Consider the following 16,530-nt stretch of genomic DNA (forward strand, 5'->3'; position numbering starts at 1 on the left):
ATCTATCATAGAAACCACTTATATCCTTACAAAGAATATTACGATGCTTATATTCCTTAAAAAAATTCATTTTTATTTATAGCAAAAAATATTAAAAATACAGATATGGACAATAGGGTACAGCAAGGAAAGAAGAGCTACCACTGCGACTGCCATTCAGGGGGGAGAAGGAGAGTGGGGGCCAGTAGCATCCCTCATATATAGAACAGATCCTATTGACCAGGGAGCACAAATATACATACAATTATCCCAAATAGAGTATATACGGTCTCTGTACGTGTGGGGTTAGATCAATATTTAATATCCAGCCTGAGAGGCCGACCTAAGGCTGTCAATATCAACCTCACATTACCTATTAACCTAGTGGTTATTTATGGTCACAATCTGGATTTGTTCTTTTTTTTGGGTTCTTTTTCTGTGTCTTTTTCTCTTTTGACTCGCTTGATGCTATTGGCAATGATTGTGGGCCTCTAACTATGAAAATATGGAGTATAATGATGATTGGGGGATTTGCCCGTTGTGACTGAGTGTGACCTCGATCCCGGCTTGTGTGCAGGTGGTAAGCAGGTGCAGGAGGACTCGTACCGCTGCACTATCCATACTGAGCGCGGCTGTATTCAGGCTGGGGGTTGTCTCGCTCCATAACACGGCTGCTGGAAGCGGGCCGTGCGCACGCGCAGTAGCCCTGGCATCGCGTTGCCATGGCTGCCGGGCCTGCGTGCGCCCCGCCCCTAGCCGGAGTTGGAGTGAGATCATTTCCGTATACACCCCAGGCCGGAAGAAAGCCCGCGCCGTTACAAGTATGGAATCTTAATTATGCACCACATGTACACACGCTGGGAGTAGTATTTAAGGAGCGATAGCTGGATGGGGTGAGTATCCGCCTCCTGATGAAGCCTGGTGGTGAAACGCGTTGAGGCGCGGAGGGTGGGAGCCGCAATTACTGCTGTAAGGTCTGTACGAACTATTATTGTTATATTACATGCTGCTGTGGTTATTGTATGTGGGGGATGTGGCTGCAGTCCGCACCATACATTTGCGTTTGATTGAAAATTGTGGATTGGTAAACAATACACACTTGACCGCCCTGTGTATATGGGTGGGGGTGGGTATGACACGAGACTGTCTATATGATATACCATTTGGATATTGGCTGGTGTATATAGGTGTGCTCTGATTCAGATTGTATGAGTCAGAGACTGGCGATTGTCCTATTTCCCTGATGTTTCATCTAGAGGGACATGGACTTGCCTTAGCACCTTCACCTAGCTAAACCTACTGATGGTATAGCTATATGCAGGCCGGGTAATATAATCTGGCAGACTTAGAGCCAGTGGGTAGGGACACTTTCACCTCCCTGGTATATCACTGAGAGAGATATAGACCAGGTGTAACTTAACATACTAGACTCCTGGTGGTATGTGTTATTAAATGTTTTCCATCACATATGAGGAGTGCCAGCCACGTGGAGATAGTGTGATGTGAGGATGGAAACGTTCATTAAGAGCTATCTGTGAAAACCACTAGGTTAATAGGTAATGTGAGGTTGATATTGACAGCCTTAGGTCGGCCTCTCAGGCTGGATATTAAATATTGATCTAACCCCACACGTACAGAGACCGTATATACTCTATTTGGGATAATTGTATGTATATTTGTGCTCCCTGGTCAATAGGATCTGTTCTATATATGAGGGATGCTACTGGCCCCCACTCTCCTTCTCCCCAATGAATGGGAGTCGCAGTGGTAGCTCTTCTTTCCTTGCTGTACCCTATTGTCCATATCTGTATTTTTAATATTTTTTGCTATAAATAAAAATGAATTTTTTAAGGAATATAAGCATCGCAATATTCTTTGTAAGGATTAGTGATGAGCGAGTACTAAAAAGCTCGGGTGCTCGAAGCTCGGGCCGAGCCTCCCAAGATACTCGTGTACTCGGCCCGAGCAACGAGCCCAATGTTATCCTATGGGAGACCCGAGTATTTTTGTGAAATGACCCCCCGGCAGCATGGAGAAACCCTAAAAATGTCACAAAAGTCTCAGAAGAGTGCTCAAATGACATGGCAACAGCATGGGGAAGACCCCTTGAAGCATTTATCACTGAAAAGTCACAGCTGTGAACAATTTTGTCCGCGTTTTACGCCATTTTTACGGACTCACCAGAAAACCTTCCAAAATGACCCCAAAATGATTTTTCATGGCGGAAATGTTAAGGGCACATACCCAATAGTGAGATAGAGCTGGTGTATGTTACTTTTTGAGATTAATACATGAAAGATTTTACGTGAAAACATTGTGTGGCACTCCGATGTCCCTGAGAAGAGACGTACATGAAGGCCTCTTGAGTCTAATGTGCCCATTTTGAAGAAGTGAGTCTTTGTAGTATTTTCCTTTGCCAGGGCAGTCCAAAATTGTGAGGTTCACCAATGCCCCTGCATACAGACGTGCATGAGGGCCTGTAAACCTGAAGTGCCCATTGTAAGGAAGTGGGTCTATTGTAGTATAGCCCTTACGCAGGGCAGCCAAAAATTGGGAGGCTCCACATTGTCCCTGGATAGAGACGTGCATGATGGCCTGTAAACCTGAAGTGCCCATTGTAAGGAAGTGGGTCTATTGTAGTATAGCCCTTAGGCAGGGCAGCCAAAAATTGGGAGGCTCCACGTTGTCCCTGGATAGAGACGTGCATGAGGGCCTGTAAACCTGAAGTGCCCATTGGAAGGAAGTGGGTCTATTGTAGTATAGCCCTTAGGCAGGGCAGCCAAAAATTGGGAGGCTCCACGTTGTCCCTGGGTAGAGACGTGCATGAGGGCCTCAAAACATTAAGTGTCCATTGTCAGGAAGTGGGTGTATTATAGTATAGCCCTTAGGCAGGGCAGCCAAAAATTGGGAGGCTCCACGTTGTCCCTGGGTAGAGACGTGCATGAGGGCCTCAAAACATTAAGTGTCCATTGTCAGGAAGTGGGTGTATTATAGTATAGCCCTTAGGCAGGGCAGCCAAAAATTGGGAGGCTCCACATTGTCCCTGGATAGAGACGTGCATGATGGCCTGTAAACCTGAAGTGCCCATTGTAAGGAAGTGGGTCTATTGTAGTATAGCCCTTAGGCAGGGCAGCCAAAAATTGGGAGGCTCCACGTTGTCCCTGGATAGAGACGTGCATGAGGGCCTGTAAACCTGAAGTGCCCATTGGAAGGAAGTGGGTCTATTGTAGTATAGCCCTTAGGCAGGGCAGCCAAAAATTGGGAGGCTCCACATTGTCCCTGGGTAGAGACGTGCATGAGGGCCTCAAAACATTAAGTGTCCATTGTCAGGAAGTGGGTGTATTATAGTATAGCCCTTAGGCAGGGCAGTCAAAAATTGGGAGGCTCCACGTTGTCCCTGGGTAGAGACGTGCATGAGGGCCTCAAAACATTAAGTGTCCATTGTCAGGAAGTGGGTGTATTATAGTATAGCCCTTAGGCAGGGCAGCCAAAAATTGGGAGGCTCCACGTTGTCCCTGGATAGAGACGTGCATGAGGGCCTGTAAACCTGAAGTGTCCATTGTCAGGAAGTGGGTGTATTATAGTATAGCCCTTAGGCAGGGCAGCCAAAAATTGGGAGGCTCCACGTTGTCCCTGGGTAGAGACGTGCATGAGGGCCTCAAAACATTAAGTGTCCATTGTCAGGAAGTGGGTGTATTATAGTATAGCCCTTAGGCAGGGCAGCCAAAAATTGGGAGGCTCCACGTTGTCCCTGGGTAGAGACGTGCATGAGGGCCTCAAAACATTAAGTGTCCATTGTCAGGAAGTGGGTGTATTATAGTATAGCCCTTAGGCAGGGCAGCCAAAAATTGGGAGGCTCCACGTTGTCCCTGGGTAGAGACGTGCATGAGGGCCTCAAAACATTAAGTGTCCATTGTCAGGAAGTGGGTGTATTATAGTATAGCCCTTAGGCAGGGCAGCCAAAAATTGGGAGGCTCCACGTTGTCCCTGGGTAGAGACGTGCATGAGGGCCTCAAAACATTAAGTGTCCATTGTCAGGAAGTGGGTGTATTATAGTATAGCCCTTAGGCAGGGCAGCCAAAAATTGGGAGGCTCCACGTTGTCCCTGGGTAGAGACGTGCATGAGGGCCTCAAAACATTAAGTGTCCATTGTCAGGAAGTGGGTGTATTATAGTATAGCCCTTAGGCAGGGCAGCCAAAAATTGGGAGGCTCCACGTTGTCCCTGGGTAGAGACGTGCATGAGGGCCTCAAAACATTGTTCCCATTGCAAAGGAGCGGGTCTCCTGTCGTTGTAATGTCCATTCTGCAAAGAATGGGCGAAAAAATTTACCACTGGGGGTATACCTGAAACAAAGGCCTAAGTATTGCAATTTGTAACGGTCATCATCATGGTGGCGCATGAGGAGAAGGAGGAGCAGTCCAGCGATTATCCAAAGTCCAGAAGTGTGTACCCATGGGTGAGTGGAGGTACATGGCAAACTTTAAATTCCGCTCTCATTTGCTGGTGGTGTGGTGAAGTCTGGCCCAATCCAACCCTTGTTCATCTTGATCAGAGTCAGCCTGTCAGCATTTTCAGTTGACAGGCGGGTGCGTTTATCTGTAATGATTCCACCTGCGGCACTAACAACACGCTCTGACAAAACGCTAGCAGCAGGGCAGGCCAGGACTTCCAAGGCGTAGAGAGCCAATTCATGCCACGTGTCCAGCTTGGATACCCAATAATTGTAAGGCACAGAGGAATGTCGGAGTACAGTTGTTCGATCTGCAAGGTACTCCTTCAGCATCTGGGCAAACTTAGGATTTCTTGTGGCACTACCCCGCACCTCAGGGGCTGTGGTACGTGAGGGGCTGAGAAAACTGTCCCACATCTTAAAGACTGTTCCCCTACCTCTGGCGGATTGGACTTGTGCCTCTCTCGGCTGTACGCCTCGGTTGTCCACTGATTCATGACCTATGCCGCTAGCGTTTTGTGAGGGGAATGCTTTGCCTACTTCCGTGACTATGGCCTTCCGGAACTGCTGCATTTTGGTTGACCTCTCCTCCACGGGAATAAGAGACAAAAAGTTCTCCTTGTAGCGTGGGTCTAACAGTGTTACCAACCAGTAATGATTGTCGGCCAAGATGTTCTTAACGCGAGGGTCACGAGACAGGCAGCTTACCATAAAGTCAGCCATGTGCGTCAGACTCTTAACAGCCAGGACTTCAGTAGCCTGACCAACAAGATGACTGAACATGCTGTCCTCCTCCTCCTCCTCCTCCTCCTCATCTACCCTGTCCTCTGGCCAGCCACGCTGAACCGAGGATATGACTGGTGTGCATGTCATATCCTCAATTTGGCCGGAGAGTTGCTCCATGTCTTCATCCTCCTCCTCGTCATAGTCCTCCACTGCACGTTGTGATGAGACGAGGCTGGGCTGTGTGTTATCATCACCCACACCCACTACTGTTTCTTGCTGCAACTCATCGCGCTCCGCCTGCAATGCATCATGTTTGTTTTTCAGCAGAGACCGTTTTAGAAGGCAGAGTAGCGGTATGGTGACACTAATAATGGCGTCATCACCACTCACCATCTTGGTGGAGTCCTCAAAGTTTTGGAGGATGGTACATAGGTCTGACATCCATCTCCACTCCTCAGGTGTTATGTGTGGAGTTTGACCCATTTCCCGACGGCTTAGGTGATGCAGGTACTCAACAACTGCCCTCTTCTGCTCACATATCCTGACCAACATGTGCAGAGTTGAATTCCAACGCGTGGGGACATCACACACCAGTCTGTGAGCCGGAAGATGCAAACTGCGCTGAAAGCCGGCAAGGCCGGCTGAAGCAGTAGGTGACTTTCGAAAATGTGCAGACAGGCGGCGAACTTTTACCAGCAGATCAGACAGCTCTGGGTATGACTTTAGAAACCGCTGAACCACGAGGTTGAGCACATGGGCCACGCATGGAACATGTGTCAGCTGGCCTCGCCTCAAAGCCGCCACCAGGTTCCGGCCATTGTCACACACGACCTTTCCTGGCTTTAGGTTCAGAGGTGTGAGCCAGTGATCTGCCTGCTGTTTCAGAGCTGTCCACAGCTCTTCTGCATTGTGGGGTTTGTCACCTATGCAGATTAGCTTCAGCACAGCCTGTTGCCGCTTCGCCGAGGCAGTGCTGCAGTGCTTCCAGCTTGTGACTGGTGTGGAGGGTACAGTGGATGAGGATGCGCAGGAGGAGGAGGAGGCTGAAGAGCATGACATTCCGGAGCTGTAGAGTTTGGGTGAAACACTGACTGAGGTAGGGCCTGCAAACCTTGGTGTGGGAAGGACGTGTTCCGTCCCTCGCTCAGACTGGGTCCCAGCTTCCACAATATTAACCCAGTGTGCCGTCAACGAGATGTAGCGGCCTTGCCCACAAGCACTTGTCCACGTGTCTGTGGTTAGGTGGACCTTGGGTGAAACAGCATTGTTCAGGGCACGTGTGATGTTTTGTGACACGTGGTTATGCAACGCGGGGACGGCACACCGGGAGAAATAGTGGCGGCTGGGGACCGAGTAACGTGGGACAGCTGCCGCCATCAGGTCACGGAATGCTTCTGTCTCCACCAGCCTAAAAGGCAACATTTCCAGCGCAAGCAGTCGCGAAATGTTAGCATTTAGAACTGTGGCATGTGGGGTGTTGGCAGTGTATTTGCGCCTGCGTTCAAAGGTTTGCTGAATGGATAACTGAACGCTGCGCTGGGACAAGGACGTGCTTGATGATGGTGTTCTTTCTGCGTAGGCAACTGCAGGTGCAGGAGTGGAGGAGGCTTGTTTGCAGGCAGCATGGACAGAGGATTGGCTCGCATGCACAACCAGCGAAGACGTAGCAGTGACATCAGCAAGCACTGCTCCTCGACTCTGTTGTACTTCCCACAAAGTCGGGTGCTTGGCTGACATGTGCCTGATCATGCTGGTGGTGGTCAGGCTGCTAGTTTTGGTACCCCTGCTGATGCTGGCACGGCAGGTGTTGCAAATGGCCTTTTTTGAATCATCTGGATCCAACTTAAAAAACTGCCAGACTCGGGAAGACCTAACATTTGTACAGGCACCTTGTGTCGTCGTGTTGTTCCGGGGAACGGTTGCCTGACTTCTGCCTGGGGCCACCACCCTGCTTCTTACTGCCTGTTGTGATGCTACGCCTCCCTCCCCCTGTGCACTGCTGTCCTCGCTCTGCATATCCTCCTGCCAGGTTGGGTCAGTTACTGGATTATCCACCACGTCGTCTTCCTCTTCCGCACCCTGCTCCTCCTCCTGACTTCCTGACAATTGTGTCTCATCATTGTCCACCACTTGTTGAGACACGTTGCCAACTTCGTGAGAACGTGGCTGCTCAAATATTTGGCCATCTGTACAGACGATCTCCTCATGACCCACTTCAATATGAGCTGGCGAGAGGCCAGAATGTGTGAATGGAAACGTGAACAGCTCTTCCGAGTGTCCAAGTGTGGGATCATTAATGTCCGAGGAGGACGTGTACTCAGCCTGGTGGTAGGAAGGAGGATCAGGTTCAGAAATGTGCGGTGCAGTATCACGGCTACTGACACTTGACCGTGTGGAAGACAGAGTGTTTGTGGTGGTGCCAATCTGACTGGAAGCATTATCTGCTATCCAACTAACAACCTGTTGACACTGGTCTTGGTTCAAGAGCGGTGTACTGCTGCGGTCCCCAAGAATTTGGGACAGGACGTGCGAGCGACTAGATGTGGCCCTTTGTTGTGGCGAAATTAGAGCTTGCCCACGACCTCGGCCTCTGCCTGCACCACCATCACGTCCACTTCCTTGTTCCTTGCCAATGCCCTTGCGCATTTTGCAATGCTGTGCACTGCTGACGTGTATATTCACTACTTGTGCGTTATATCAAAGTTTGTGGAAATTGCACACAAGTGCACCTGTACGCTGCCACCAACAGGCACACACGTGCGGTTTTAAAAACCAAGCACGGACGCAATAAGAACCTAACAGGTTTTTTTGGGGAGCGACAATTACAGACAAGTCAGACACTATCTGGACTGTTTTACACTGTGTACACCAGCCCCAGATATGATGAAGGCTGGTATACGGTCACCACTACCCTGCCTGCCTGCCTGCCTGTATACTGGTACAATAGTCCTGACAAGGACTCTTCTGGTCACTAGCCTGTATTCAGACCTGGCTATACCCTGCCTGTATATAGCAACAATAGTCCTGAGAAGGACTCTGCTACTGTACTCCGACCTGGCTATACCCTGCCTGCCTGTATACAACTAGAATAGTCCTGAGAAGGACTTTTGGTCACACTGTTTGCAGCCCTGCAACTGAAAAAGCTATAAAGGGCCGCAAAGCTTTCCCTGAATCAGCGACACTCTCCCTGCACTGACTGTCTGGATAGCTGTGAGCAGAGCACAGCGCGCCGGCCGGTATAAAGGCTCGGTCACGCTGTGCAGGCCGGCCAATCACTGCAATTCCACAACTAACAGGGCTGTGGCATTGCAGTGGTCTGCCAGCCAATCCCTGCATGAGGGCTGGCTCTCAAAAGAGCGCCAACATGCAGAAATGAAGACCACGAGTACAGCACGAGTATCGCGAGATTACTCGGTCCCCGCCGAGCAGCCCGAGTACAGCGATACTCGTGCGAGTACCGAGTAGTTACAAGCATGCTCGCTCATCACTAGTAAGGATATAAGTGGTTTCTTTTATATTATTGTACATGTCTACCAGATCGGGCAGCTTTTCCGGCTATAAATTCTGCTCTTCCAACGGCAGGGTCTTAAGGAGGTCCAAGACTAGATGGTTCATCTTTTCACACATGCTGTTAGTCTGGGCATGGTACGGGGTGGTCCGGATCTTTTTACAGCCCGTTAGCACGTTAGCCTGGGGAACCACCAGCTGTCAAACCTTCTCATGGGTCTTCGGGTTGATCAATTCCCGATACAGCTTCCCCTGGTGCAGGTATAGCCGGGCTCGTTCCCTCCACAGTCGTTGGGCCTCGGCGGGGGCGGCAGGGTCTATTCCGGCAGAGCCTTGTTCCACCAGGGTCTTGACCAAGCGGACAGCAGGTGCCTGGTCCTGGGCTTCTTGCCACCCTTGGCTGGGCAGCGGATCTAAGTTCACTTGTTGTTGCTGGACATGCAACTTCTCAGCTGGCGGCCGGTGGAATGCAGGCAACTCGATTTCCTCGAGGTCATCATCGTCCGGCCCCTCTCCCAACAGGTAGGGCATCCGGGAGAGTGCGTCTGCGTTAGCATTTTTACGGCCGGCTCGGTACTTGATGGTGAAGTCATAGTTAGCCAACCTGGCCACCCACCGCTGCTCCAATGCACCCAGCTTAGCTGTATCCAGATGGGTTAGCGGCTTATTGTCCGTATAAACAGTGAATTTGGCTGCCGCTATGTAATGGCGGAATCGCTCGGTGATGGCCCACACCAGCGCTAAGAGCTCAAGCTTGAAAGAGCTGTAGTTCTCAGGGTTCCTTTCTGTAGGTCGGAGTTTCCAGCTAGCATAAGCGATCACCTTCTCCCTTCCGTCCTGGACCTGGGATAAGACTGCTCCCAAACCTACATTACTGGCATCGGTGTAGAGGATGAACGGGAGACTGTAGTCGGGGTACGCCAGGATTTCTTCCCCGGTCAAGGCCGTCTTCAGCTGACGGAAGGACTCTTCATGCTTTTCAAAGATAGTGGCCACGGAGGACCGGTCCCCCTCGGTCCAGGTCTCCATCTCCTGCTCAGCCGCGCCGGTTAGCTGCCCTAGCACTACCGCTGCACGTTGCTTATCGGTCAGAGGATACAGTTCAAGGACCGGGTTAAGCTTCTTCCGGAAGACCTGTAAAGCATCAGGTTTCCCATCGTACTGCGGCAGCCAGGTAGCTCTGGGCACATAGGGCAAGGAGAACGGCATCACCTGAGCAATGGCGGGGGCCACGGCCTCCCCTGCTCGTGCGACCGGAGCACGGGCTGGCCCATTTCCATCCACGGGTGCCGCTGCGTCTGTGACCTCAGCGGCTCCATCGGGCGCAGACATCTTGTTACCGCCCCCCTTTGGTCTTTTCTCGGCACCTCCTCTTCAGGGGTAGGGCTTCGGCTTTCGCGCCTCCACTGCTCGAGAAGACGCTCGAGCAGGAAAATCTTCGTGCCCAAGATGGCGGATTCTGAAATTTTTCGGCCGAACACCGCCAGCGGGGCACAAGGAGCACTTCTACCAGCCGGCAGAACGGTAAGATCCTTTCCGTGACGCCAAGTTGTCACGGGCAGGGAGGACACCACTGCGCTGCGCTCGCTAACGCTCGGGTCCGGCGCTGCTGCGATGGCTGCTCGGTGGCTCGAGCGGTGGGCCGGATCCGGGGACTCGAGCGGCGCTCCTTGCCCGTGAGTGAAAAGGGGTAGTTTGGTTTGGGGATTTGGTCCGTGACGCCACCCACGGGTTGTGGTGAGGTTGGGCTTACCACCGCTGCTGGTGATGGGGATCCCGGGAGCGATGGAAGGGAGCAGCTGGGATGTTGTTTTCCCCCTCCGTGGGTAGGGGTTGGTGGTCCCGGGGCCCGGTGAGATGACGGGGAGGCAGGGTTGGATGGGTGCAGGGTTGGATGGGTGCAGAGTCGCCTGGACTGCGCAGCGCGGTGCCGGATGGCACGGTTGTACTCACTCAGCCACAAATATACGCAAAGTCTCTGGTAAACCAAACGGCTGGATGGACGGGTCCCGCAGCCGGCTGCTGTGGTTTCTCCCGGACGGTTGGTGGTGGCTGACTTTCCCTGCACCTTGTGTATGTTCGGCTCCGATGGCTTCCCACTGGTAACCCGCTCCCCAGCGTATATATGTGCCGGAGGAGCCCTTTTGCCCGCAGGCTCTGGCCCTTGGAGCTGTGGCGGTAACTGTATTTCCTTTTGCTGGTCGGACAGTTGCCTTCAATCGGGTCTTGGTTGTTAGGAAACCCCTGGGGTTCTGGTCACTGACGGATTTGACCTCTAATGGCAACTCCAAGCCTGGTCGGGGTCCGTAGGCCCTCCCTGTGTGTGCTGGCTTCACTTTGCTCCCCGGTTCGGTACCGGCGGGCCACCGCTCATCCCCGGTCCTGCGGTTCTGCGTTGATCTGCCTCTCCTGCAGATGGCCACCACCGTCTGCCAACCTTGCTCTGGGTGCCCGGGCCACACACCCAGACACGGTCAGTTTGCTCCTCTCCTACCACTTCCCTAACTGTTCTCTGCCCTGACTGACTTCCTTCTCCCGCCTCCAGGACTGTGAACTCCTCAGTGGGTGGGGCCAACCACCTGGCTCTACCCCACCTGGTGTGGACATCAGCCCCTGGAGGGAGGCAACAAGGATTTTGTGTCTGGCTGATGTGCCTGTCTCAGGGTGGGGGTGTGTGTTGTAGTACCTGTGACGACTGGTTCCTGTGCAGGCAAAACATTTTTGCCTTATAGACCCTAGTGGCACCTGAGTGAACTGGATTAACCTTACTGCACATCTAGGAGATAGCAACTCTGACCTTGCTGCATAAAAGGCTATTGAGCATTCCTTTTACCTCTTAAGGGGATGCACAGCGCTAAAACCAAGAATCGGAAACGCATGCAGTGAAAGAAGAGAACCCAAGATGATGAAACATAAAACACAAATACAAAGTTGCAAAGGAGAAGTACGTTCTGCAAGAAAGAATAGCCTTATACTATTTATTAGCAGGATAAAAGAGCAGTAGAGATAGAGGTGACAGCAAAGAGGTCATTCTCAGCTAGCCATAAACACTTGGCAGTGTGGCTGGAACAAAGTGCCTTCTGCAGAACAGCTTCTTTTTAAAAGATTTTCAAAAGAATAGGAGTTGTTTTACAGTTTGTTGCGGAAACCTTGCTGTAGAAATAGCTTTAAGAGAAAGACAAATGGTCTCATACATTTGCCAGTTTTGACTAAATCAGGTTGGTCGATCAGAGAACACGGACACACACAGCCAGTGGTGTCAGTGTGCTAGGCTTGTCTGCCCCTCAGATGCCCAAAACACTAGTTTATTACTACTACAAAGAAAGGGGCATGGCTTAATAGATTACCTTAAATGGGTATATAGGTTAACAATAACAAAATCGTAAATTATGGATCCTGCTGCATTCTTTAAATCTAGTTCTGTCCAGTTTTGTGGACCTTCATTAACCCCTTCAAGACCGGCCAATTTTTCGCTTTCCATTTTTTTCGCCATCCTTCTTCCGAGAGTTGTAACTTTTTTATTTTTCAGTCAATGTGGTCATGTGAGGGCTCATTTTTTGTGGAACGAGCTTTACTTTTAAATGAAACCATAACATTTCCAATATAGTGTACTAGAAAACTGCAAAAATTACAAATGTGGAAAAATTGAAAAAAGTGTGATAGCACTATAGTTTTTGAGATATTTTATTCACTGTGTTCACTATATGGTAAAACTGATGTATGGGTGTGATGCCTGAGGTCAGTGCGAGTTTGTAGAAACTAAACATGTATAGGTTTACTTTTATATAAGGGGCTAAAAAAATCAGAACTTTGTCCAAAAAAAGTGGTGTACATTTTATGCCATATTCCGTGACCTGTATCGTTCTCATTTTTCGGGATCTATGGCTCAGTGATGACTTATTTTTGCATCTCAGGCTGCCGTTTTTAGCTGTACAATTTTTGCGCAGATGCTACGTTTTGATCGCCTGTTATTGCATTTTGCGCACAATTTCTGGCGACCAAAAAACTTAATTTTGTCGTTTGGAATTTTTTACTGCTATGATACCTAATGTGTGTATATTTTTTATTTTTTTAACTCTTTAATTTTCAATGGGGCGAAAGGGGGGTGATTTGAACTTTTAGGCTTTTTTATTTTTTTATTTTTTAAAACTTTTTTTTAAACTTTTTTTTATTTTACTAGTCCCCCTAGGGGGCTATATGGATCAACAATCTGATCGCGGTGCCATATTTGCTGATCACAGCTATACAGCTGTAGACAGCAGGTATGCTCATTTTCTGCCTCACCTAGCTCTGGGCTGGGTGAAACTGAAAGTAATTCATGTGAGCTACAGGAGTCATCACATGACCCTGTGCTACCATGACAACCACCGAAAGTCACGTGATCACGTCACATGACTTCCGGTATCGGCTGGTGAGTAAATGTTTACCGCCGATGCCATTATAATGGCGCTGTCACATATTGAAAGCGCCATTTAAGGGGTTAAACGGCACGAGCAGATAACGATTCTGCTCATGCCTAGCAGGCACACATCTCAGCTGTGAAAATCAGATGAGATGTCCGCCGATCGCGGCAAGCTGCTGGCAGCAGACCACGGGCAATAACACTATAGCCGCTAGGACGTAATATTACTGCCCGCGGTCGTTAAGGGGTTAACAAAGACATTTGAAACAAAGACATCTTTATAACATTATTTGCTTTATAACTTTATGCTTTTATGAATAACACTTATAAAGCTAATATAAAAGTACAAAATTATTAAAGATATATAGATATATAAATTGCTTAAATGATAATAAAAACTTAACCATTCCTTATGTTACATCTGGCAGCCACCAGAGCTTAACAGTTGATCAGTGAGGGTCCACCATTCCTATATTGAGGACTTATCCTAGAATGGGTCTTCAATGTTTTGTGACCGGAACCCCTTTTTAAGCCTCTGCTACATGATAATTTTCAGAACTTGCTCCTTTGGACCATGTTCACACAGAGAAATATTTTGTATTTTGCGATAATGTTTGTTTTTCACTCAAGAAGATAACAAGGTCTCTAGCATTGTCATATTGTGATGTGGATATACATCTTCCTCCCACTCCCTGCAGAGTGACAAGACATACGCAGGCCCACAGTATTCCCTTTTAGCAGTCAATAGATACTTTTCTTACAAGCTTTAGACTATGTCCGCACTTTGCGTCGTCGTAGTTGCAGTTCTAAATGCATCTTCTGGCAGAAATTCTGGCAGAAATTGCTTTTGCCAAAGTTGCTTTTGAGCACAGAATCGCGGTAAATACGCATGTGTTTTTACCACGTTTTAGCCGCGTTTTTAGAGCTTTTTACATGCTTTTCCATTGCGTTTAGACAGATGCGTTTTGAACATAAAGACACTGCTAAATAAAGTTTAAACAGTCAAACACAATGAAAAAGGGGAAAAAAAGGAACACATATATTTATAGAAATCATAATGAAAATAGTTCTATTTCATATAATTATAGCGGTTTTATACTATTTATCACTAAAATAGCAATAAATTAATATTTTTCGTTAATTTAATTGTCGGACTATATGTATGTGTAAAGGGACATATTATTTCATTATTTTGAAGTCAGAAAAGCACGCATTTATGTAGTCCAAAACGCATGTTTTCTGCACCTAAAAAGCATGTTAAACGCTGGAATTTTGATGTTGCTTGCTTTTTACAACTTCTCATTGTCTTCAATGTTAGCAAAACGCAGCCCAAATGGCAAAAACAATTGACATGTTGCTTCTTTGAACGCATGGCTTTTGCCACAAATTATGCAAATTAAACGCAGCATTTGGAAACAAAGTGCGGACAAGAAATCCCCATTTTTCATAGACTATTATGGAAAATCAAAACGCATGCCTTTTTGCATGAAAACGCTGAAGTTCAAAATGCGGCGGAAACGCAGGTGAAAACGCAAAGTGCGCACATAGTCTAAAGACGAATCCCTACCACTGAAGTTGCAGCAGCTGAATCCAAATAGCCACCCCTTTTAATCATTAAAAGAAAAAATAGAATAAAAAGTGTACAGTGAAAACGTAATGGCAGTTAAGAAGAAAAAAAGATTAAAGACAAAATAAGCTAATAAATTGTATTGTTGGTACTGTGTCCAAAACTATACATGCTGTTTTAAACTTGTTTGTTGATATAGATTTTTTTTCTACCAAATGTAAAATGCAACACCTAGTACATCTTCCATTTTCTAAATAAATTGTTTCTATTTTTATATTGAAAGCCAATGTCAGACTTTCATCTAGGACCAATAATTGGGCCTTTTCAATAGCAAACAAAAACATTATGGAGCTCTGCTTTTAATTTGTACCCATGTCATCAAATATACTATTAACCTTTTCCACTGCAAAACTAGTGCCCCTAGCAAAGAAAGATTCTACATAAGAGGATTGCTTTCAGTCTCCAGCCCCTCGGGATGAGGGAATTCCGATGTACTTCGTGAAAAATGCTTTTGCCTGGCACAGAGAGATAAGTGAATTAAATGGACAGTAAAAGCCTGTGGCATTGCAAACTTGCTGACAGGTGACAACCCTAATGGAACAAAGGATGAAAAATCATCCAAGTCAGACAACTAAAAAATCCTATCATTTGTTTTACGTTTGATATCTTAAGTATTGTGCACAGGTTTATATGTAACACACAATGTCTGATAATGCTTAAATGAATGATGTTTAACACTAGAATTAAAATTCTGCAACTGCAATGTATAAAAAAGATTACATAAGAGGGTTACAAAGGCACCGTTACAAACTTAAAGAGAAACTGTCATCAGGATTTTATACCCCAAACTAATGACATGTACGTAAATGTGCTTTAATACTGGTTACATTCTTACTTTTCCTGTAGAAATCCATTTTGCTGTTTTAGAGAAATCCATAGTTGAAATTGCTAACGAGTTATAAATGCTGTTCCCCTCCTGCTGCCTGCCTCCTGTCTCTAAGGCCCCCTTCACACGTCCGTGGAAAACACGCACGTGTGTTACGGGCCGTTTTTTCGGGTCCGTGTCCCGTTTTTGTGTCCGTTTTTATGGTCCGGACGTGTGAAGGGGGCCTAACAGATAGACCACTCATATTTCAGTGACCTTTCAATCAGAGGCAAGCAGTGGGCAGTGGAACTCATTAGCATACAATTTCACATAAGGATTTCTCTAAAACAACTAAATTGATTTCTACAAGAAATGTAAATATTTCCTGAGCATTAATGTGCCTTTAAAAAAAGGTCATTAGTTTGGTGTATAAAATCCCAATGACATGTTCTCTTTAACTAGATGTCCAGTTACCAAAACTGATTTTTTTTTCCCTCATAAATCTTGCTATTATGTGCCTCTCCACACATCTATTATGTTATTTCAGCAATATTACCTTTTATCATGCTGTAGCAGCACATGCTCATTGCTGGCTCCAGCTCTGATGGGGTTAATCTCTCTCCTGATTTCCTGGGTTCAGTTCCTACAACTTCCATGATCCTTTGCATGGGCTGTATCTAGCACACCCACTCTGCTCTCCACCCAACTCCTCCCTGCTCTCTTCACTGTGTCTGCATGTTATGGAAGCACTGAGAGAAATCACAACAGTGACACCAGCAGCTCCAAGCTCTGCACAACCAGGGGAAGAAAACGGCTATCTTCTGCTTGTTGTCATATAGTTCATAGTGTGTGTGTGTGTGTGTGTGTGCATAAATTATGATTAGCCGGTGCAACACGTTAAAAAAAATAAATAATTGGCGGAAAAAAAAAATGATGGGGTCATGAGATTGCTTTTTCCCCTCTTGCCTAGTCTCTGTGTCGTCTGTATCATCCGGGTGGCATGCATTTTGCAAGCTACTTTCACATCAGCGT

This window comes from Anomaloglossus baeobatrachus, chromosome 3 (genome assembly GCF_048569485.1).
Source record: "Anomaloglossus baeobatrachus isolate aAnoBae1 chromosome 3, aAnoBae1.hap1, whole genome shotgun sequence".
NCBI lineage: Eukaryota > Metazoa > Chordata > Amphibia > Anura > Aromobatidae > Anomaloglossus > Anomaloglossus baeobatrachus.